Source organism: Calonectris borealis, unplaced genomic scaffold (assembly GCF_964195595.1).
Source record: "Calonectris borealis unplaced genomic scaffold, bCalBor7.hap1.2 HAP1_SCAFFOLD_74, whole genome shotgun sequence".
Taxonomy (NCBI): domain Eukaryota; kingdom Metazoa; phylum Chordata; class Aves; order Procellariiformes; family Procellariidae; genus Calonectris; species Calonectris borealis.
Genome location: NW_027441476.1, coordinates 49,458 through 74,153, shown reverse-complemented (window position 1 = coordinate 74,153; position 24,696 = coordinate 49,458).

Sequence of the window (24,696 nt, the reverse complement as noted above, 5' to 3'; positions counted from 1 at the left end):
TTGGCGCCTTTCAGCCTTGCCAGCACCCTTGGCCATCTCCACCATCGGCTGTCCTATGCTGTCCCACAACTGTGCCCGGTTCCCTGCACACTGTAGGCATCCCACCCACTTCCTCGCCTTCTTCTCACCCTGGCATGTCCCTGCTGATGTCTCTCCGTCCTCTCTGGCTGTTCCTTGAAACATAAAGCCATGGGCTAATCCAGACTCCCTCTGAGTGTCCTGTTGCACCACAGCACTACCCTCAGAGTGGTACTTCTGTCTCCTCATGTCCAGTCTGTACCTCCCTATCTGCAGTTTATGATGGTTTTCCTTTCTCGTGCTTTTTCCTACTGCCAAAAAATGTGCCATCGTTACTGAAACAACTTTCAAGCTGTCTCGAGCTCCTACTATACTTTCCTGAGCCTCCACTTCACCAGGCCAAAGCAGCCCACGTCTCTTAGCCTCTCCACACACAGCCCTTGACCCTGCCTTAGCTGACCTCTGGGTCCTTTCCAGCTCCTCCCCACTCCTCCAGAACAGGGAGCCCCACTTGAGGCCACACTATTGCAGATGTGGCCACACCAGCGCTGAATCAAGGTGGAGATTACTCCCCTTGCCTGGGTGGCCACGCTCCTCCCAGTGCAGCCCAATATGCACAGGACCATACTCGCGTTTAGCACTACTGGCTCCGATGGCATTCCTCGTAACGCTCAGACCCTTCTCCTCGAGCTTGCTCCTACCCAGTCAGGTCTGAGCCTGCCTTGATGAGGACATACTAGTTAAATGACATTGCAAGCCAAGATCGGTATTGCCATGGTGACCATCCCAGAAATACCAAATGAGGGTACAAAGCAGGCAAAACCAGGGCCGATGAGGAAAGGTTAAACAGGGGTGGGCTGTTTGTATGGGAGGGCGTGAGGATGATCAAAGGGCAGAACCTGTGAGGCACAAAAGAGGGAAAAAGGAAATACAAGGTGAAGCCAAGGATAAGGTCATGGCTGTTTGGGGGTATCTGCCAAGCAGCCCTTCACCTGAGAAAGATGACTGGAGCGGGACACAAAGCTGCAGCTGATCTGACCATACTTAGGTCTGAGTTATTTCCATGGTCACAGGGAACCTGAGTGCTCTCCCTACCACCATCAGGCGAAATGCCCTCTAATGGATGGAAACACAGAATCCTTTAGGCTGGAAATGTCCTCAGGAGGTCTCTAGCCCAATCTTCTGCCCACAGCAGGGTCAGCTATCAGGTTGCACCAGCTTGCACAGAACTTTATTAATTTGGGGCCTGAAAACCTCCAAAGATGGAGATGGTACCAGCTCTCTGGGAAGCCTCCTCCTTGCTCATTGGCCCTCTTCCTCCCATCATGAACCACATTGAAGAGCCTGACTCTTCCTGGTTACCTCCTGGAAGGTGTGGGAAGGCTGTTCTGTGGTTTCCCCAAAGCCTTCTTTTCTCCTGATGGAACAAACCCAGCTCCCTCACCCTCCCATACAGTAGACCTTACAAATGCATGCCTGAAATATTTATGCATCTTTCAATCCTGTTGGCTTCTCTTGGATCTGCAAAGGACTTCAGAGTTGTTAGAATATCATCACCCTCCTGCCATGACTTTCTGCATGTGCCACTCTCACCGTGGCACAGGCAGATGTCACCGTAATGGCATGCACAGGTGTTGCAGGCTGTGAGGAGGGCCCAATCTGAACAAATAGTCATTCACAATTAAACTTTGAACGTAAAATGTTTTAGGCCCTAGAGACAACATCACCCCATTAGGAGTGATGCTTCATTCTAACCCAGATGCAGAGGAGGAGCTCATGCCTACAATAATCACACTAACTATTGTCAGTAGTGAAAGAAACACCGAACCATTCAGGTCAGGAGGGACCTTGGGACATCTCTAGACAAGCCTCCTGCTCACATCAGGATGAACACCGAATTCCCATGACATTCCTTGGGGCTTTCTCCAACAGTGCTCTGAAAATGTTTTCTGCAGGCTTTGTCTGGGATCATTGGGGGACGCCTGGGAAACCTCTGAGGAAGCTGAGGGGGCCTTTTGCTGTCAGGTAAGGAGAGCCACAGGATTCCTTGACTCACAGCAAGCTGCTAGCAACCTCTAGCAGCTTCTAATGAACTCTTTCTGCTGTCCTGGATCAAAAGGTGCATTGTTGAGAGGCTGTTGAAGCTTTTCTGGCCCTTGGACCATTGCCCACTGCTGCTTTTCTGTGTAGGCACCAATGATACAGACAAACTGGGAAAGGATTGAGCATGACTACATGGCTCTGGCTGTGATGGTCAAGAGCTTGGTGGCCCAGGTGCTATTCTCCTTAACCCTGGCTGGTGAGGAGGAAGAACTTGAGCACTGGACAGATCCTACGGGTCAATAATTGGTTGCGCAGCTGGTGTCAGCAACCGGGGTTTAGTTTCTATGACCATGAGACCACCTCTGAGGATCAGAAACTGCCTGGAAGAGATAGGGTAGAATTACCCCCTTACAAAGTGGGCTAAAATCATCTTTGTTAGCTGACTGGCAAACCTGTTAAGAAGGGCTTTAAACTGGTAACGTTGGAGGAGTGAGAATAACCAACAATCACATAAGGGAGTGATGGATGGGGAAGGCAAGCAAAGGTTTATATGAACAAAAGAACATAGCAATCAAGAAAGCAGGGCTGGAGTGGATGCACACAAATAAGGAAATGCCTACGGGACAGCACTGTGGTGAAAGCCCTCATACCCTTCTATTAGAAGTTAGACCAGCAACTATGACGTTTTAGCGCGTGTCTGTTATTGACTGCTTGATTAGGAAGATGTAGATGAGGCCTTCTTCAAACAACCGGAAAAAGCTTCATGTACTCATGGAATTGAAGCACCTTGGTAGCTGCCTGAGGGGCAACATAGCAGGGCACAAGCGATCCAAAAGGCTTCTGAAGGACATCGATGATAACTTCCTACTCATGCAGAGATGGGGTTAGGAAAGCCAAAGTCCACCTCAAGTTGAATCTGGCAAGGGACCTGAAGGGCAACAAAAAAGGTTTCAACAAGTGGATAAACAGTAAAAGGAAAACTAGGGAAAATGTGGACCCATGGGTACATGGGGCAGGGACCCTGGTGACAAAGGATGTTGAAAAGCCTGAGATACTCCATGCTTTCTTCACCTCAGTCTTTACTGCTAGGACTGGCCTTCAGGCATCCAAGGGCCCTGAGACCAGAGGGAAATCTGGAGCAAAGAAGACTTATCCTTGGTGCAGGAGTCTCAGGCTAGGGAACGGTTAATGAAACTGGACCTACATAAGTCAATGGGCCCTGATGGGATGCACCCATGAGCGTTGAGAGAGATGGCTGATGTCCCTTATTCTTGAAAGGTCATGGCAACTGGGAGAGCTTCCTGAGGACAGAAAGGAGGCAAATGTCAGTCTTACCTTGAAGAAGGCAAGAAGGATGATCTGGGGAGCTGTCGGCTTGTCTCATCTAACATCCTCCTAGACAAGCTGATGAAGTGTCCGCTAGATAAGCCAAAAGTAAAGTGAATTGAAAACTGACCAAATAGCCAGACTTAGAGAATTGTGACGAGCAACACAAAGTTCAGGGGGAGGCTAGTCCCTCGTTGTATACCCCGAGGATTTATAGTGGGTCCTGTACTGTTTAACCTCTTCATTAATAACCTGGATGATGGGGCACACTGCACCCTTGGCAAGTTGCTGATGACACAAAACTGAGCGAAGTGGCTGATACATCAGATGGGTGTTCTGCCATCCAGAGACATGAGACGGGTGTTCTACCATCCAGAGGGACCTCAACAGGCTGGAGAAACCCAGACAGGAAGAAACCTTGTGAAGTTCAACAAAGGGAAAAGCAAGTCATTCACAGAGGGGGAAATAATCCCCTGCACAGTAAAAGCTGGGGGTTGACTAACTGAGAGCTTCTCTGCAGCTTGGCAGAGAAGGAACTTGGCGTCCTGGTGGACAACAAGCTTTCCATGAGCAAGCAATCTGTCCTTGTGGTAAAGAAGGTCAACAGTCTCCTGGGGTGCATTAGGAATAGCATTGCCAGCAGGTTGAGGGAGGTGGTCCTTCCTCTCTACTCAGCACTGGTAACACCACCTCTGCAGTACTGTGTCCGGTGCTGGGCTCCCCAGTACAAGAGCCATGAAGGTGATTAATAGACTGGAGCACCTTTCATAGGAGGAGAGGCTGAGCTGGGACTGTTCAGCCTGGAGAAGGGAAGGCTCCAAGAGGGTTCTTGTCAATGTGTATGAGTATCTCTGATGGGAGGCCATGAAGAAGAGGGAGTCAGGCTCTTCTCAGTGATGCCCAGCAATAGGACAAGAGGCAATGGGCACAAACTGAAACATGAAATTTCATCTGAAGGAAAACACTTCTTTACTGTGGGTGGCTGATCACTGGAAGCAGTCACCAATAGAGAGGTTGTGAAGTCTCCATCCTTGGAGATATTCAAAGCCATCTGGACCCAGTCCTGGACAACCTGCTCCAGTGGACCATGCATGCGTAGGAAGAGATTGGACTAGACAGTCTACAGAGGCCCCTTCCAACACTCCTATTCTCTAGGTCTCTAGCAGCATGGTCTGCTCTGGGCAGGAAGGACTTTACAGTTAGATCAGATTGGGCAGTGCTTTCTCCTGACCCAACACTGATCCACATTCATGGTGATTATTTTCCCCTTGAACTCATTAAATATTTCCTCTTCTGCCCTTTCTGCTTCTTTTCCTCTCTGTCTTCTGTACTTTTCATCCCTCCGTGCCCCCAGCCTAGATCCTCACACCTACTCTGTCAAAGTATGATTGTACTGAGATTGGCAAGGATGGAGTAAACTTTCTTCATAGCAGCAGCTATGGTGCTGTGCTTTGCACTTCTTCAAGAAGGGCAGGAAGGAGGACCCAGGGAACTAAAACCAGTCAGCCTTACCTTAATCCCTGGGAAGGTGGTTGAGCAGCGAATGCTGGAAACTATTTCCAGGCACATGAATGACAAGAAAATTATCAGGAGTAGCCAGCACGGATTAACCTAGGGGAATTCATGCTTGACCAGGTTGATGAACTTCTACAATGAAATGATCGGCCTGGTAGATGAGGGGTGAGCAGTGGATACTATCTACCTGGACTTCAGTAAGGCCTTTGACACTGTCTCTCATAAGATCCTCATAGAGAAGCTGTTGAAGTCTGGGCTGGATGATCAGACAGTGAGGTGGATCAATGTCTGATCTGTCTGAATGTCTGGGCCCAGAGGGGTGATGATCAGTGACACGAAGTCTAGTTACAGGCCAGTAACTAGCCGTCTACCCCAGGGGTCAATACTGGGTCCAGTCCTGCTTTAAATCCTCATTAATGATCTGGATGATTGGGCAGAGTGTACCCTCAGCAAGTTTGCTGACGACACAAAACTGGGAGGAGTAGCTGATATGCCAGAGGGTTGTGGTGCCATTCAGAAGGACAGGCTGAAGAAATCATAGAATCATAGAATCATACAGGTTGGAAAAGACCTCTAAGATCATCGTGTCCAACCGTCAACCCAACACACCATGTCCACTAAACCATGTCCCTAAGGGCCTCATCTACACGTCTTTTAAATGCTTCCAGGGATGGTGACTCCACCACTTCCCTGGGCAGCCTGTTCCAAGGCCTGACCACTCTTTCAGTAAAGAAATTTTTCCTAATGTCCAATCTAAACCTCCCTTGGCGCAACTTGAGGCCATTTCCTCTCGTCCTATCGCTAGTTACTTGGGAGAAGAGACCAACACCCACCTCACTACAACCTCACTACAACTACAAAGGGCAGAAGGAGGAGGAGCCATGGCCAGGCAAGCCGAAGAAGGAGAGGTAAGAGGCATATACTGATGTCCTCGATTGTTATGTTGTTTGCTGAGTCATTCTTCCAGATCAGAGAAGTAACAGCTACTGCCTGAATGTTATACAGGCAGCATTGTCTTGGCAGGAACTTTGCGAATACCAGCAGACACAACCACTGCAGGCACAGGAGGAGACCTCTGAGAAGATGGCAGCTTGGACATTTGCTCAGTAGGTCTTGGCTGAACTTGTTGACTCGGTCTTGAACAACCTTTGTAAGAGCAACTGCTCTTATGACCCAATTGAGAGAGGTTCATATATTTTTTTCTTTTTCTTTTTCGTATGTGAATGTAGCCATGTAACAGGCAGACTAGTCATAAAACGCACTTGACAATCCTGTTCCGTAGTGTTATGTGCTAAAAGGAAAATTTATTTCTTCCTTTCCAATTCTAGCTAGGCAGGTTGTTGCTGTTTGGGCCAATGCCAGCTGGAAAACTGATGTTTCTGCTCATCGGTAGTTTTTTCTTTTGTTTTTCTTTTCCTGAGGAGAACTGCTTTTGCATTCCTGTGAATTAAGCAGCTGGCTAGCGTAAGCAGACCATGGAACAGGAGATCTCTATTGTAACACCTGTATTTTGGCAGGCCAGACAAAGAGATAGTAGGGCTTTGTGAGTCTTTCTGCATCTTTATTAAGGATTACCAGAGCAAGGGAGAAATGAATTGACATTAGAAACTCAGAGTGACTAGGGTTTAACTGAAGAACCGTTTTTGAGGTTGAAGGGGCTCTGGCCCAGGTACATAAAGGTGGGGAACCTCAGAAAATAGACAGGAGTTAAGACAGCTAACATCTCCCGAGACATTTAATCTGGTTTTTCCAAAGGGAGTGTCTTTTAAGGAGGGTGGTCATCCTTTCATGTTTGTAGCAAAATGAAAATGACTCCCAACATGCTGCCATTCCTCCTTAATACAAGAACGCTTTTTCTTGCTTTCTTCTTGTGAAGCTATTGAGACCGACTTCCTTCCATGGCTGATGGCAGCAGTGGAGAAAACATTGGAGGAGAAGGCTCTGGGGAGAGCTTGGCTACAGGTCCCCAAACCTTGAAATATAAGCTCTTCTGCATCATAGTTTTGGTTTGTTTTGTGTTTTTTTTCCACTGAGTCACACAACTCTAACGTTGCAAGGTGGAATTTCATTCTACCTTAAAGGAAAGGTCATTTGGCAATAGCATGCCATCTCAAAGATAAACAATACACTAACTGGGCACTTGTGACCCTACCCGTAGAGTCCATTCCCCACTAGTGGCACACCCACACACAGCCACACAACATCGCTTCCCTCTGCTCCCTTTCCTTGGATCTTCTAAGCCAAATTCTCGTCAGGCTGACAGAGGACAGTAGCTTTCCTCCTCGCAAGGCATCTCGAGCACAAAGCAGCACGGAGTCTGTGCATGAGGCTTTAGACCCCAAAGGTGAGGCTTTCGGGCCACACTTGAGGCTTTGGAGCTTTAAAATGCCACTTTGGGACCTTACAGGATGCTTTGGGCCCTAAAAATTAGGGTTTGGGCCTTAAAATGTGGGTTTGGGTTCTAAAAGGAGGCTTGGGACTCTAAAAGGCAGGGGCAAGACTTTGGTGGTGTTCATACCTCAATTGGACGTGTCCTTTAGCAGCCTGATGGGACCTGCTCTGAGCACGGCTTGGGCTGAAGACTTCTTGATGTCCCCTCCAACCAGAATTATTCCATGACTTTATGACTTCCCTCAGTACAAAGACCTGATTTGACAATCTCAGATGGACAGGGTGACACTACAGACTCCCCGGTGAGACACATCTCCCCCCAGCATTGAGCTCCTCATTCTGGGTAGGTCTCTCCATTTTGGCACTTCAACAACATGTTCAAGTTCCCAGCTTGACGCCCTCAGATCTCTTGCAAACTGGTGCAGAAAGTGATCTTCAGCTTTGCAGACGCTCATCACTCTCTTGTGTGGTTGTCCTCAGGAACAATCTTTGCTCAAGGTCAGGGATTTAATTTTTAGGGTGGCATCAGGGTGGCCCCTTCCCCTAGATGCTGGAGGCGGTGCTGAGCAGAAGCTTACTGTAAGGACAGTTTGGTCCCTGGGTTGAATAGGTTGAATAGGAGTAGGGAAGTGATCGTGCCCCTGTACTGGGCACTGGTGAGGCCGCACCTTGAATACTGTGTTCACTTTTGGGCCCCTCGCGACAAGAAGGACATTGAGGTGCTGGAGCGTGTCCAGAGAAGGGCAACGAAGCTGGTGAAGGGTCTGGAGAACAAGTCTGATGAGGAGCGGCTGAGGGAACTGGGGTTGTTTAGTCTGGAGAAGAGGAGGCTGAGGGGAGACCTCATCGCGCTCTACAATGACCTGAAAGGCGGTTATATGGAGGTGGGTGTCGATCTCTTCTCCTAAGTAACAAGGGATAGGAAGAGAGGAAATGGCCTCAAGTTGCGTTGGGGAGGTTTAGATTGGCTCTTAGGAAAAATTTCTTCACTGAAAGAGTGGTGAAGCATTGGAACAGGCTGCCCAGGGAAGTGGTTGAGTCATCATCCCTGGCGGTATTTAAAAGACGTGTAGATGTGGCGCTTTGGGATATGGTTTAGTGGGCATTGGGTTGACAGTTGGACTCAATGATCTTAGAGGTCTTTTCCAACCTTAATGGTTCTATGATTTTATGATTCTATGATTCTATGATTTGGGCAAGGAGGAAAATGCCAGGTAACAGCAACCTACATGAGTGCCATAGTGTTGGGACTGGAGATAGACCTTCTGTCACTGCGGGTGGTCCACACTGACCAACAGTCCTTCTCTGCAACTGTACCTGTGTCTGTCATTGTATTTGTATCCATACCAGTATCCGCATCCATAGCCCTATCTGTGACTGTCTGTGTAGTTTTCTGTATATTTACCTGTACCTCTACCTGTAACAGCACATCTGTGTGTAATGGTAGCCGTGTTTGTATCAGTGCCTTTATGTGTAATGGTTTATCTGTCTGTTACAACACCTCAGTCGGTAATGGTGTCACTTGCTGTATCTACTGTTGTTGGTGTAATTCAATGGGTCCTTGTACCTGTATCTGTGTGGTGGTGCATTCCTCTTCCCCTCTTCTTTTTTTCCAGCGTCACCCTAAGACCTCAGAAATTCCTGATAAACTTTGACCCTCCTGTAATGAGGCGGGCAATGAGGTGTCCCTTGACTACTCTCAGAACTCATACATGACCAAAAGAACAGCACTGGCCGTACTGGGACTTTCGCTACTCAACCCAGGTGGGGTCCAAGGTTGGGAGTAATCCATCATTTCCCTGGCACCCTTATCTGAGTTATATCTCGAGTAGGACAGCACTATTGTTAACGAGGTCTTGAGAATCGACATGGATGACTAAAGCCAATCATCTAATGAACCTATAAACAGTGGTCCTCAGTGAGACCCTTTGAGCTCTCCTGGACCACAGCGGGCTGCGCCCAGAATCTCCCTCTCAGTGGGACACCTCTCAGAGTTCACAAACTCTTGAGTTTGTGAGACTCAGAGAATCTCCAAGACTTGAGCTGAAACACTCCTTGGCCAAGACACTCCTCGGGGCTCAACCTTTCACCTGTTGGGAAATGCCAATGCATTTAACGTGAGTATTTCACGAGACTCGAGGGCAATTTTTAACAGGTATACCTTTATAAATTTAGCTAGCTTTAGGCCTTTATAAACTCATATAGCTTTGGTACCATATTCATGTACACATATATTGATTGATCTAGATCTTTTGCGCATTTATCTGTACAGTTACTAACAAGTATAGTCTATAGTTAAGTTGTTTTAGTATTTGTAGAAAAACTTGACTAACTCCTTTTGTAGCTGCCAAATTGATTAATGCTTAAGTATTGTTGGACTCTAAGTTGCCCCTTTAGTCATAAACCTTTGCCCAGGTCTGAGACTGAGGGTAGATCCAGCCGCACCTAGGCTCCTCTCTGAGAAGGAGTTTAGAAAGCAAGGGGGTCTACTCTAAACCTCGTGACTCAACGGGAGGGTCTTCTTATCCCTTTTGTATTAGACACAAACCGTTGTCCAAGTCTGAGACTAAGACTGGATCCAGTCGGATCTTCTCTGAACCTCGTGACTCAACGGGAGGGTCCCCCTTACCCTTTTACCCTCAATCTCTATACAAATCACTCCAACACAATTCTGATACGATTTTTCCCCGTGTATGCTTAATCCATGTAATAAGTAATAGAGTGAACCTTGCCATCGAATTCTGTTAAGTCACGTTTCTATAAATTTCTATTAAATCACCCTTTGCCAATTCCTTTGCCAGGGATTCTTTACGCGGCCTTAAAACCACCCATTCCTGACAATCTGGAATTGTATCTATTTTGTGCCTGGATCTGCAATTGTAGGGGCAATTCAATGTGAACCTGTGTCTGTAATCACATTGGTCTCTGTCATGCTGTCGGAACCCGTACTTCTGATGGTGCCAGGCTCCGTGTCTCTAACGGTATCTGTAATTGTACCTGTAACTGTATCTGCCTTGCTAATGGTATCTGTATCTGTACATGTAACTGTATCTGCATTGGTATTATATCTACAATAGTGTCTGCAACGCTAACTCGTTCTGCAGTGCCATCTGGAATAGTATTTGCATCTGCTATGGTATCTGCATCTCCGATGGTATCTGCAGCTGGAATGTCATCTGCATTTGTATCTGAAATTGTACATGCAACTCCCATGGTATCTGCATCTGCAATGGCGTTGGCAATGGTATCTATCTGCAACTGAATGTTCCTTCTTCTACTGTATCTGCATCGGCAACACCATCTGCAATGGTATCTGCAGCATCAGCAATGGGATTTGCATCGGTATCTCCGGCTGTGATGTTATGAGGCATGGATTGTGTCTCTGCAATGTTATCTGCAATGGTGTCTGCAATGCTAATTCATTCTGCAGGGCCATCAGCAATGGCATCTGCATCTGCCATGGTATCTGCATCTGAAATAGACTTGGCAACGGTACCCGCATTGCTATTAGCTTCTGGAATAGCCCCTACGATGGTATCTGCCTCTGCAATGGTATCTGCCTCTGCATTTGTATCTGAAATTGTATCTGCATCTGCAACGGTATCTGCAGTGGTATCTGCATCTTCGATGGCATTTGCAGTAGTATCTTCAATGGGACCTTCAATGGTATCTGAACATGTACTACAACTGCAACAGCATCTGCGTGGTATCTGCAATGCTATCTGCATCTGCAGTGACACTTACAACTATTTCTGCATTTGCATGGGTAGCTGCATTTGCAAGGGTCTCTGTATCTGCAACGGCATCTGCAGTGACATCTGCTTCTGCAGCGGTGTCAATTCTGCAGAATTACAATTCTGCAATTGCATCTCCAATTGTATATCCAGTGGTATCTGCCCTGGCATCTGTATCTTCAATGGCATCAGCATCTTCAAGGGCATCAGCATCTTCAAGGGCATCTCCACCTGCAGTTCCACCTGAAATTTCATCTGCATCTGCAATGGGAATTGCAGATCTGGATCTGGATCTGGAATGGTGTCTGCAATGGGATCTGCTTCTGCCTTGGCATCTGCATCTTCAGTGGTCAACGCACTCTCTTTTCTCAGTCCCCTTCTCTGAAATGTGCTCAGGAAGGTGATCCAAGAAGATTCGTTTCTTGATTCTTCCAGGCAGCCAGGTGAGGCTGACCAGCCTCGGGGTCCCCAGGGGGTGCATTTGGTAGCTGTATTTGTGTCAATGCCTTTGTATGTAATGGTTCCTCTGTGTGTCATGGTACCTCAGTCGGTAATGGTGTTACTCGCTGTATCTACTTCCAAAAAGACAGGAGATGACTTGGTGAGGAGGTGGGACGTGCCTGCGTTCACTTTGGGCGTCTTGTCTGCAATGCTGGGTCCACATCCCTGTCAGTTGCCAGATGCAAGGCTTATCCTCATTAGAAACTACTTGTCTAATTTCAGAAACCATCTACATACACTTAAAAATGAAACTCTTCCTGATCTCTTTGTGCAGTAGTAGAGAAGCAGTGGGGTTTTTTTTCATAGCTGTGCCTGTGAAAGGGCCTTTAGGAGATCCTGTCCCTTGACTCTCAGATGATGCAAAGAAGAGTTTGAGAAAGTCATGGATGTTTCTGGTGTTCCCTAAAGCAGTTTTGTCTTATGTAGCTTCTAGGCAGGAGGAGAATATTTGCTAAGACGAGTCTTTGCTGAGAGTCGTGGGCTGTGTACTGCTGCAAAAAAGGCCGGTTGTTTCTCACTGGTGCCCCCGGGTTGTGTCCCAGGCTCAACTTGCCTGCTGCTTAGCACCAATGTGGTTTTGGACAGCATGTGGATTCTTAGGGGAGGCCGAATATTTATGTCATCCTGTGTGTTTTAGGAGAGAGACTGGATAATGTCTAGGCTGAGAATGTAGAAAGATTTGCAAGAAATTGTAGATGTCAGCTTTATTGTATTTTGTTCACTTGGGCCAGAGTTTAAACACCTTTTTGACTACAGGAAATTATCCAAGATGAATATGAGGACTTAACTTTGACAGAAATATGTTTCTTTCATTAGAACAAGGACTATTCTGACTCATGTGGCTGCTTTTCCTGCATCTCGAGGTGGATCACTTTGCTGGTACTTCTCCAGGAGCAGCTGACTCTGTGGTTTCATGAAGCCCTTTCCCTGTCCGCTGTTTAGCGGACGCTGCTGCTTCACGGAGCTTCTCTGTGTGCCGCTGGCTTGCTCCAGCTCATGCTGCACTGCTGGAAGGGGCTGGGGAGCTTTAACTTTTAACTGGGGTAAAAGCTCACCTGGCACAAGCAGCGGTGCAGTTTTGTTAGCCAGCGTTACAGCTAACCTGTGTGTTGCCTCCTGCAGCTCGTGGCGCCGGATGGGAGGAGAGGCAGGAGCAGGCAGGCAGAGCTGCTTGTGCTTCTGGGAACTGCAAGTGCCCACAGGGAGGTAAGGAGCTGGTGCAGGGAGCTGGTCCAGCTGCGAGGTGAGCGGGGAGAGTGGGAGCACGCAGATGAGGGTGGGAGGAGTGGGGGGTGGGGGCAATCTGGGGTGGGGGCCCTGCACGCAGTGGGGAAGCTGCACAGCGAATTCTCTCTGCCAAAACTGCACTGACGGGGGTCCCTGGCTCATGTCAGCGTGAGGAGGAAGCAGAGGCAGAGGCAATGTGTGATGAACTGAGCACAACCCACATCCCCATCCCTCTGTGCTGCTCGAGGGGTAGAGTGGAGAAATTGGGAGTGAAGTTGAGCACGGGAAGAAGGGAGGGGTGGGGGGAAGGTGTTTTAAGATTTGTTCTGATTTCTCATTATCCTACTCTCATTTGATTGTCCATAAATTAAATTAATTTCCCCACGTCAAGTCTGTTTTGCCCGTGATGGTAACTGGTAAGTGATCTCCCTGTCCTTATCTCAACCCATGAGCCTTTCCTCGTATTTTCTCTCCCCTGTCCAGTTGAGGAGGGGGAGTGATAGAGTGGCTGGGTGGGCACCTGGCGTCCAGCCAGGGTCAACCCACCACATTCCCCCTGAAAAATGCTATTTGAAGCAAAAGGCATTTGCAACCACAGTCCCTGATAGTCCGTAGGGGCTGGGCCCCCAGCCCTCCTTAACCCTTTTCCTCCCCATGAGGAGCTGGGGAGGCTGTTGGGGGTGGGGCAGAACATGAGCAGCCCCCACATTCCCTCCTGGGAGACCCCCAAACAGAAGGCCAGAGCTGGCAACCCCAGAGAGTCCTTAGCAGCCAACAGATGGAACGGACCACGGCGCTGCAAGCACTGCAGCTCCCACCGCGCAGCCCCCGGGTCCCCCAGAGCCCCGGCTGCTTCGGCCATTTGTCCGTCCTGAAACCTTCTACCCCCGAGGCAGGGACTGACCCTGACCCTTGCAGCCCAGGGACGCTCTTGGCAGCAAGACCAGAGGTGACCACGGGCAATCTCTCCTGTCTCTCTTTCAGGCTCAGCCAACCTGTGCCGACTGCCTGGGCAGGAGCAGACCCGCTTCCCCACAGCCCGGGCACTCCCGGCGACGGGGGCACCCCAGGCACCCCTAGCAGGTATGGCACCCCCACCTGCTCTGGCACCCCGGCAACCCCAGCACCCCTGGCAGATAAGGCATGGGGGTTCAGCAAGTGCAGGCGAGCGTCCCTGCCCTTGCCTGGCTGACGTGTGCCCAGTAAAACCAATTTTCAGAGAATTTCACAAATACTCGGGGCCATCTCTCCCGTTTCACCTCCTAGAAGCGAGTCTCCTCCCCGATCTGCAACACCACCATGCCAGCACAGCAGCTCACCCTGCGGGGAGCGCCCCGGCCACAAGCTCTCCACGTGCCTGGCGCAGAGCCGGGGGAAGTCAGCGATCGGGGCTGGCTTGGCGGGTGCCGCTGGAGGGTCCCCCCGGCCCAGCACAGCTCCCACTCACCTGCGCAGGGCTGCAGATGGCTCCATGTGGCTGCTTCTTCGACCCCTGGGTCTTCCGTATACAGCGGATGAGCACCGACCTGCCTCCACTGGCCACCTCCGCGCTCAGCCACGATGCCGCTTGTCTACCTGGTGCTGCCCTGTGGGGCCTCGGGGGCTGCAGGACCCCCCCGCCTGGGCAGCCCCTGGGACCCTGCAGGGCCAACCGCAATACTCGGTGCCCTTCAGTCATCAGGGCACCCCTGGTGCTGCCGCCGTCCTTCTCCAGCTACGAGCACATCGAGGGGGAGTCGGCACAGCTCAGCATCTCTGACACGGCCACCCCCACAGGGGCACCCCCGGGCAGCAACATCCCCCTGGGCAGCAGTGTCCTCCTCAGCCGCAGTGCTGCCCCCCACACCCAAGCTGTTGGGGACCCGGCAGGTGACACCGCACTGCCCAGGGAGGTGCTGAAGCCCTCGGTAATGGCCGCAGGCAGGTCATAGGTAGTTACCTGAAGAGTTTCCTTCATGTGGGAGGTGGGACCATTCCAACAAGCTGCCCGGGACTCCTCCCAGGCATCTCCAAGAGTGTTTTGGCTTCCTCTGGAGACAGGTGAATTCCCAGGCAGCATCCCCAGACTCTTTGAAGGTAGCTACGCAAAGACCATCGTGTATGTTGGGGGAAGGTCTGTGCTCAGTAGCTCCACAGGAATTCTCCCAGGCATGTTCAGGATTGCCTCGGCCTCCCCTGGAGAAAGCTGAAGTCCCAAGTAGCAGCCTCAGACTCTTCCAAGGCAGCTACCCGAAGCGTTTTGTCCACGTTGGAGGCAGGTGCAAGCCCAGTAGCTCCCCAGGACTCCTCCCAGGCAGCTGCAGAATGTTTTGGCCTCCCCTGGAGATCGTGGAATTTCGCAGGCAGCAGCCCCAGACTCCTCCAAGGAATCCACTCAAGGAGTTTTGTCAATGCTGGGGGGATGGTCCGTGCCCTGTAGCTTTCTGGGACTCCTCCCAGGCAGCTCTGGAGTTTTTTGCCCTTCCCTGGATATAGCTGAAGTCTCAGGGAGCAGCCCCAGAGTCCTTCTAGTTAGTTACCTGAAAAGCTTTCTTCATAATGAAGGCAGGTCAATGCCTGTATCAGGAATCTCCAGGAATGTTTTGGCTTCCTCTAGAGACAGCTGAAGTGGTGGATAGTAGCCCCAAACTCCTCCTAGGTAGTTAATTTAATGGTTTTGTCCATATTAGATCAGGTCCATGCCTGGCAGCTCCCCAGGGTTCCTCCTAGGCATCACCAAGGGTGTATTCACTTCCTCTGGAGATGGCTGAAGTCTTGGGTAGTAGCCCAATAATCCTCCTAGGTATTTTGTTGAAGAGTTTTCTTTATGTTGAAGGCAGGTCCATGTCTGGCAGCTCCCTGTGACTCCTCCTCGGTATCTCTGGGAGTGTGTTGGCCTCTGCTGGAGAAAGCTGAATTCCCAGGTAGCAGCCCCAGACTCTTCTGCAAGTAGCTACCAGAAGAGCATTGTGTGTGTTGGGGGAAGGTCCATGCCCTGCAGCTGCTTCAGACTCCTCGCAGGCAGCTCCGCAATGTTTTGGCTTCCCCTGGAGACTGAGGAATTTGGCAGGTAGCAGCCTAGATTCCTCCAGGGAATCCACCCAAGGAGTTTTATCTATGTTGGAGGCAGGTCCATGCTCTGTACCTTGCTGGGACTCCTCCCAGGCAGCTTGGGAGCGTTTTGACCTTCCCTGGAGATGGGTGAATTCCCAGGTAGCAGCCCCAGATTCTTCTAGAGTAGCTACCGGAGGAGCTTTACGTATGTTGGGGGCAGGTCCATGCCTGGTAGCTCCCTGGGAATTCTCCCAGATGTGAAGTGTCGTGCTTTAACCCAGCAGGCAGCTGAACACCACACAGCCATTTGCTCACTCCCCACAGTGGGATGGGGGAGAGAATTGGAGAAATGTAAAACTCGTGGGTTGAGATAAAGACAATTGAACAGGACAGAAAAGAAAGGGAAAATAATAATAATGATACAAGAACATACAAAACAAGTGATGCACAATGCAATTGCTCACCACCCACCGACCGATGCCCAGCCAGTTCCTGAGCAGCGAACCTCCGGCCAGCTTTTCCCCTAGTTTATATACTGAGCATGATGTCATGTGATTTGGAATATCCCTTTGGTCAGTTTGGGTCAGCTGTCCCAGCTGTGTCCCCTCCCAACTTCTTGTGCACTCCCAGCCTACTCGCTGGTGGGGCGGTGCGAGAAGCAGGAAAAGGCCTTGACTCTGTGTAAGCACTGCTCAGCAGTAACTAAAACATCACTGTGTTATCAACATTATTCTCATCCTAAATCCAAACCACAGCACTATACCAGCTACTAGGAAGAAAATTAACTCTATCCCAGCCAAAACCAGAACAATATCCACCCCTTATTCTATACCATCTATGTCACGCCCAGGTCTCACACTTTCCAATATATCCCAGTTAATCACCACCACTTTTCCTGTCTTTTGACATATACACACAGATACCATTCCCGTGGTCTGCAGGCCATCCCTCTAAAGTGTCCGTTGAGTTCATTTAGTCCATTACTTTGGGCTCCATCTGTCAGAGCAGTCCTTCAGGGCAGGAGAGGTGGTGTGTGGTGTTGGACTCTTGCATGCTGAGGCCAGTTCTGGTTCCGTCACCACAGCACCTGTCCAGTTCTATCATTGCTGCACTTTGCTCGGTTTCATCAAAATTCATTCTTCATTAATATCAGTGATTCTTACTGTAATACCATTGATATGGCATATAGTGACCATAGGAGTGATGACATACAGTATTATATAGCAATTAACATCAGACAATTCAATCATTGGCTATTTTCACCCAAAATCAAATCCCCTTGAGGTACACATCGGACTTCCTCATCCTTTCACATTACCCACCAAGTGCACCCAGGTCCTTGAGTGAAAGCAATCCCACAAATGGGCTTGCCTTTGCCTGAGGCAGGAGTAACCCAGACTGTCTTCCCCAGCATATTTTTAATGTGCACTACAGGGACTTTATCCCCCTCTACAGTACGTGGAAGTTTTGCTTGGGCAGGGCCAGCTCCATTAGCAGATCCCCCAGCGCTGACTAACCAGGTGGCCTTTGCTAAATGTGTGTCCCAATGCTTGAATGTCCCACCACCCATTGCCCTCAGTGTTGTCGTTAGCAGTCCGTTGTATCGTTCGATTTTCCCGGAGGCTGGTGCATGGTAGGGGATGTGATAGGCCCACTCAATGCCGTGCTCTTTGGCCCAGGTGTCTATGAGGGTGTTTCGGAAGTGAGTCCCGTTGTCTGACTCAGTTCTTTCTGGGGTGCCATGTCACCATAAGACTTGCTTTTCAAGGCGCAGGATGGTGTTCCAGGCAGTGGCATGGGGCACGGGATATGTTTCCAGCCATCCAGGGGTTGCTTCCACCATGGTGAGCACATAGCGCTTGCCGTGGCGGGTTTGTGGGAGTGTGATAGAATCAATCTGCCAGGCCTCCCCATATTGATATTTCAGCCATTGTCCTTGTCCTCGTTCCGGCTGGGACAGAGTTAACTTTTTCTTCCCAGTAGCTGGGGGGGTGCTGTGTTTTGGGTTTGGTATGAGAGGAACGTTGGTGGTCCACTGATGTTTTGGTTGTTGCCGAGTGGCGCTTGCACCGGGGACTTTTCAGCTTCCCATGCTCTGCCAGATGCACGGGAAGCTGTGGCGGGGGAATCATAGCCGAGACGGCTGACCCAGCTGGCCAATGGGGTATTCCATACCATGTGATGTCATGCTCAGTATATAATTAGGAGGCGTGGTCCAGAAAAGGGGGGCTCTCGGATCTCGGGACAGGCTGGGCGTTGGTCGACACGTGGTGAGCAGTTGCATTGTGCGTCGCCTGCTTTGTATTGTTGTTATCATTGCTATTATTACTGTTCTACTTTGTTTTATTTCAATTATTAAGCTGTTTTTATCTCAACCCATGAGTTTTCTTACTTGTGCCCTCCTGATTCTCTCCCACATCCTACTGGAGGGGGGAGGTATGCGAGTGGCTGCGTGATGTTTAGTTGCTGGCTGGGGTTAAACCATGACAGTCCTCCATACCGGAGAGGCTATAACCACTTGGCTTGCTTGATTGCAGCGCACATTTCACATTCATGGATAACCTGTGCGATAGTGTCCATGGCCAAGTCCACCCCTCGATCACAAGCCCATCTATATGTTGCATCTCTTCCTTGATGGCCTGAGGTGTCATGGGCCCACCGAGCTATAAATAATTCACCCTTAGGTTGCCAGTCCAGAATCCACCTGAGCTCCTTCAGTCTTAGCCGCCTGATCCACCTGATGGTTGTTTTGACGTTCTTCAGTGGCCCCACGCTTGGGTACGTGAGCATCTACGTGACATCCTTTTACAACCAGGTTCTCTACCCGGGCAGCAGTATCTTGCCACAATGCGGCAGCCCAGATGGGCTTACCTGTGCAGTGTCAGTTGTTCTGCTTTCATTGCTACAACCACCCCCACAGGGCATTTGCCACCATCCATGAGCCAGTATAGAGATAAATCACTAGCCATTTTTCTCGTTCAGCAATATCCAAAGCCAGCTCGATGGCTTTCACCTCTGCAAACTGGCTCGATTCACTTTCTCCTTCAGCAGTTTCTGCGACTTCAGCAGCTTTCCATCTCCAATGCTTTCCACAAGACGACAGGACCCGTCAGTGAACAGGGCATATTGCTTCTCATTTTCTGGTAGTTTGTTATACAGTGGGGCCTCTTCAGCATGCGTCACCTCCTCCTCTGGCGATATTCTGAAATCTTTGCCTTCTGGCCAGTTCGTGATCACCTCCAAGATTCCTGGGCGACTGGGGTTTCCTACTCAGGCCCGTTGTGTGATCAGTGCGACCCACTTACTCCACGTAGCATCGGTTGCACGAGGTGTAGAGGGGACCCTCCCTTTGAACATCCAGCCCAGCACCGGCAGTCGGGGTGCCAGGAGGAGCTGTGCTTCAGTGCCAACCACTTCCGAAGCAGCTCGAATCCCTTCATATGCTGACAATATCTCCTTCTCAGTTGGAGTGTAGCGGGCCTCGGATCTTCTGTATCCCCGACTCCAGAACCCTAAGGGTCGACCTCGAGTCTCCCCTGGTGCTTTCTGCCAGAGGCTCCAGGTAGGGCCATTCTCCCCGGCTGCGGTGTAGAGCACATTCTTCACATCTTGTCCTGCCCGGACTGGCCCAAGGGCTACTGCCTGAACTATCTCCCCTTTAATTTGTTCAAAGGCTTGTCGCTGCTCATTGGAAATCGTTCTTCCATTGGAATCTGATGACGTGCATCTTGCCATTTCATTCCTAAAAACTGGATCTCCTATGCAGGTCCCTTGACTTTACTTTGTTTTATGGCAAAACCGACCTTCAGAAGGATTTGGACTATTTTCTTCCCTTTCTCAAAAACTTCTTCTGCTGTGCTGCCCCACACAATGATGTCATCAATGTATTGCAGGTGTTCTGGAGCCTCACCCTGTTCCAGCGCGGTGTGGATCAGTCCATGGCAAATGGTAGGGCTGTGTTTCCACCCCTGGGGCAGTCGGTTCCAGGTGTACTGGACACCGCTCCAAGTGAAAGCAAACTGTGGCCTGCACTCTGCCGCCAAAGGGATGGAGAAGAACGCATTAGCGATGTCAATGGTGGCGTACCACTTGGCTGCCTTTGACTCCAGTTCATACTGGAGTTCTAGCATGTCCGGCACGGCAGCACTCAGTGACGGCGTGACTTCGTTCAGGCCACGGTAGTCTACTGTTAGTCTCCACTCTCCATTGGACTTTCGCACTGGCCATATGGGACTGTTGAAGCGTAAGCGAGTCTTGCTGATCACTCCTTGGCTCTCCAGTCGACGAATCAGCTCATGGATGGGGATCAGGGAGTCTCGGTTGGTGCGGTATTGCTGCCGGTGCACTGTTGTGGTAGCAATCGGCACTTGTTGTTCCTCGACCCTCAGCAACCCCACAACAGAAGGGTCCTCTGAGAGACCGGGCAAGGTGGACAGCTGTTTATTTTCCTCCGTCTCCAGGGCAGCTATACCAAAAGCCCACCGGTACCCTTTTGGGTCCTTGAAATACCCTCTCCTGAGGTAGTCTATGCCAAGGATGCACAGAGCCTCTGGGCCAGTCACAATGGGGTGCTTCTGCCACTCATTCCCGGTCAGGCTCACTTTGGCCTCCAACACAGTTAACTCTTGGGATCCCCCTGTCACTCCAGAAATACAGATGGGTTCTGCCCCTTTCTAGCCTGATGGCATCAGGGTACACTGTGCACGGGTGTCTACGAGAGCCTTATACTCCTGTGGGTCTGATGTGCCAGGCCATCGAATCCACACAATCCAGTAAACCCGGTTGTCCCTTTCCTCCACCTGGCTGGAGGCAGGGCCCCTCCAGTCCTGGTCATCATATTTGCTACCCACTTCTTGTAAGTACTAATCAGAAGTCCCTTTATTAAGATCGGAAGTGGAATCAGCCCTTCTACTCTGTCTGGGGAACTGCTCACTGGAGGCTGGAGCAGCATTTTCCTGGAAGAACCCCCTTTTGTGGTTGTTTTTCCTTGCAACTCACGTACCCGTGCCTCTAGGGTTGAGGTAGCTTTTCCATCCCACTTCCTCATGTCCTCTCCGTGGTCACGCAGGTAAAACCACAGGGTGCCCCATGATGTGTACTCACTATATCCTCTCTCTCTCACAGAGGGACGGTTACTCCTAATGGCTGAGGTACTGGTTTGTACAGGTGGGGAGTAAGACATATCCTCTGTGAGTTGCTGGACCAGTTTCTCCACAGCCGAGATGAGGGAGCAAGAGAGACTTTCTTCGTATCGCTGGAGTTGGCCAGCCAATTCATCCACCGTTTGTCCCTCTCTGTCTTCCCAGGTCATTACTGCCAATGAATTGGCATAGGAAGATGATGCTCTCTGTACCAACTTCCACCACATGGGTCGGGTGCACTTGACTTCATCTGGACCTTTGGATAACTGCTCGTTGTTCAGGTGATCATAAGTCACCTCCAGCATGGCTAATTCCCTCAGGTACTGGATACCTCTCTCCATGGTGGTCCGCTTGCCTGGGTGACATATAACATCTTCCTTGAAGGGATACCTTTCCTTCACACCTCACAGCAGTCGCCTCCAGAGGCTGAGGGCTTGTGCCCCTTTTCCAATTGCTTTGTCAATGCCTCCTTCCCTAGAAAGGGATCCCAGCTGCTTGGCTTCCCTATCCTCTAATTCCAGGCTACTGGCCCCGTTATCCCAGCATCGGAGCAGCCAGGTGATATGGACGATGTGCTCGCCTGGATGATGGCTGAAATCCTTTCACATATCTCGCAGCTCACTCAGGGATAGAGATCGAGTGGTTACCGTCTCGTTTATGAGTTCTTCCTCTCCCTCTGAGGAAGAGGAGGAACCCGCCCACTGTGTTCTTCCTCGGGGGGAAATGGGGAATACTTCCTCTTCCTCCTCCTGTTCTCGTGATGGCCCTGTTTTAGAGCAGTCTGCCTCCTCGCTGGTGGGGCAGTATGCTTCTTCCTCCTGCTCCCTCTTAGGAGGAGCTTCTTCATCCCTTACTAAACGAGCTGACTGCCGCTTCCAATAGTTCTTCTTGTGTATAGGGGTGACTGATACCAGTCCAGGTTGGTTCTCTGGTTCAGCTGCAGTGCCTGTCACGGGGGTTGGAGTAGCCGCAGTGCCTGTCATTGGGGTTGGCGTAGCCACAGTGCCTGTCGCAGCCATTGGAGTAGCTGCAGCGCCTGTCGCCAGGGTTGGAGTAGCCGCAGTGCCTGTCTTTTTGTCGTCAGATCCAGGGACCGTCTCTTCCCCTTGAGGATACCGAATAGTGCTGAACAGGGCTCGGTAGGCACGGGCCGGGCCCCAGCACGTTGCAGTGATTGGTGTCTCTCCGGAGTTGCCAGGGCGGCAGCATGCTTTTCCCAAATACTTTACTAGTTTTTCAGGATTCTGCACTTGTTCAGGGGTGAAGTTCCAAAACACTGGAGGTGCCACTGTCCTACATACTTGCCCATACTATCCCATACACTCTGCCACACATAACTATCCAGCCTCGGGGTAGATCTCTGGATGGTAGTCTTAAATAGTTGTTTAACTTTAAACAAGACCTGAAATACATTCAGTAGCAGGAGCAATAGGAACACGCTGTTTTGAACATCCCAAGGATATTAAAAATTCTCAAGAGCTATTGTAACTAGCCTGGAGCAGAAGGGGAAGGTGAAGGAAGGTGGCTCCCCCATAGATTGGCTCTCTGAGGAGAAAAGTTAAAAAGTGTAATTATTAATAGTTTCCAAGAGATGGCTCCCAAAGTACGGAGATGATGGCAATGCTGAGTAAAATACCAGAGTAGTCTCACGACCAGCCATTTTATCATGTCATAAGCTGGTGCTACAAAGTACAGCAAAATGATAACCTTGACCCAGCTCCCAGACATCATAAACAGCACAACCGGGAGCATATACTGCAAGTAAGGTGTTACATAACACAGCTCTGAGAACAAGCACAACAACTTTGAGAGCAAATCAATCAACATCGTGACCAGCAACTATCAAACTAATATAATGAATGTTTATAAGAAATTTGTTCTAACGTGCTCTGGTCAGATGTGCCGTTATCTCAACCCATCGTGCCCCACGTTGGGTGCCAAAAAGGACTGTCATGGTTTAACCCAGCAGGCAACTAAGCACCACACAGCTGCTCGCTCACTCCCCCCTGCAAGTGGGATGGGGGAGAGAATTGGAAGAGTAAAAGTGAGAGCACTTGTAAGTTGAGATAAGAACAGTTTAATAACTGAAATAAAATATAATAATAATAGTAACAGTAACAGTAATAGTAACAGTAACAGTAACAGTAACAGTAATTAATAGTAATAGTAATAGTAATAGTAATAGTAATAGTAATAGTAATAGTAATAGTAATAGTAATAGTAATAGAAAGAAACATTAATAACAAAAAGAGAGAGAAATAAAACCCAAGAAAGACAAGTGATGCAAACGAAAAACAATTGCTCACCACCAGCCTGTCCCAGAGCAGTGGCCCTGTGGCCAGCTTTCCCCTAGTTTATATTCTGAGCATGATGTCATATGGTATGGAATATCCCTTTGGCCAGTTTGGGTCAGTGTCCTGGGTGTGCCCCCTCCCAGCTTCTCATGAATCTCCAGCCTTCTCAGTTGGCAGAGCATGAGAAGCTGAAAAGTCCTTGACATCGTGTAAGCACTACTGAGCAACAACTAAAACATGAGTGTGTTATCAACATTATTCTCATCCTAAATCCTAAACACAGCACTATAGCAGCTATTAGGAAGAAAATTAACTCTATCCGAGCCAAAACCAGGACACAGCAGCACACTCTGTGGTGCCCAGGGGCCCAGGAAAGATGGTGGCAAAGGCAGCCGGGATAAGAGGGGAAACATGGAAAAATGCCCCCTCCAGGTCACTCCTGTGCACTGCCCTGCAGCCAGAGTCTTACCATGTAAAGACCTGTGAAGATTTCTCCCACACGGAGAGCTCAGCTGTCCTCCCACTCACCTCTCTCTGCCTCGCTCCTCTCCCCTCGCTGCCCGCAGGCAGTGCCCTCAGCCCTGCTGGGCTTTGCCCGGGAGCTGCTCCTGGGCAGAGCTGTCTCTCGCGAGCGCTGCCCGCTTGCCACGAGCTCCCTCCGTCCCAGGAGCCCAGCCCAGCCCAGCAGCAGAGGACCAGCCCAAGGGGTCACTTTCTCTGCCCCTTCTGGGCTCCTGGAGATGTCCCAGGGGCTCCAGGGCTGACAGCTCCTGACAGGCAGCAGAGTCACCCTTGGGGAATGGACTTTATAGCTGACTGAAGGGATCACCAACTGTCCCTCTCTCAAGAGTGGAGAGAGACCAGTTCCAAAAGCGTGGTTTGTCCTACCAGGGCATGGAAGTCTATGAGAGGTATAAATGTTCCCCTCTGGACACTGATATTCTTGACCCACAACAAAAAGACGCACAGGCAGTGACAGCGAGGCGTTGGTTGGACCCTGTGCCAGGCAGGGGTTCGGCTGAAGCAATGCAGGCATCTCCTCCCCAGCTGGAAGCCCTCGGGATGAAGCAGGATTCAGCATTAAGGGATGTCAAAGCTGGCCACCACTTTCAGCCACTCCAGCCAAGGACCCCTCCTGCCATGCCGCTGGAGCCCAGTACAGACCAGTATCACCCAGTACAGTCCTGGCTGGCTGCTGGAGCCCAGGTACCTGGGAATCTGGCGTCTTTGCCCAGGCTGAGGGATGCAGCTGCCACTTCTCCACTTGCAGGTGTGACTTGTGGCAAAGCTGAGCCTGCATCCCAGAGATGCACACACAGACACACAGACGCAGAGGACGCTGACACGGCCAGTCACACAGACTGCCACACGTGAGGCGCTGCCGTCAACAGCACCCACGTGCAGGACTGGCATAAAACACAGAGACAGCCACGTGCCCTCCTCCTCTTGGGCTGGCAGAGACAGGAGGTCACT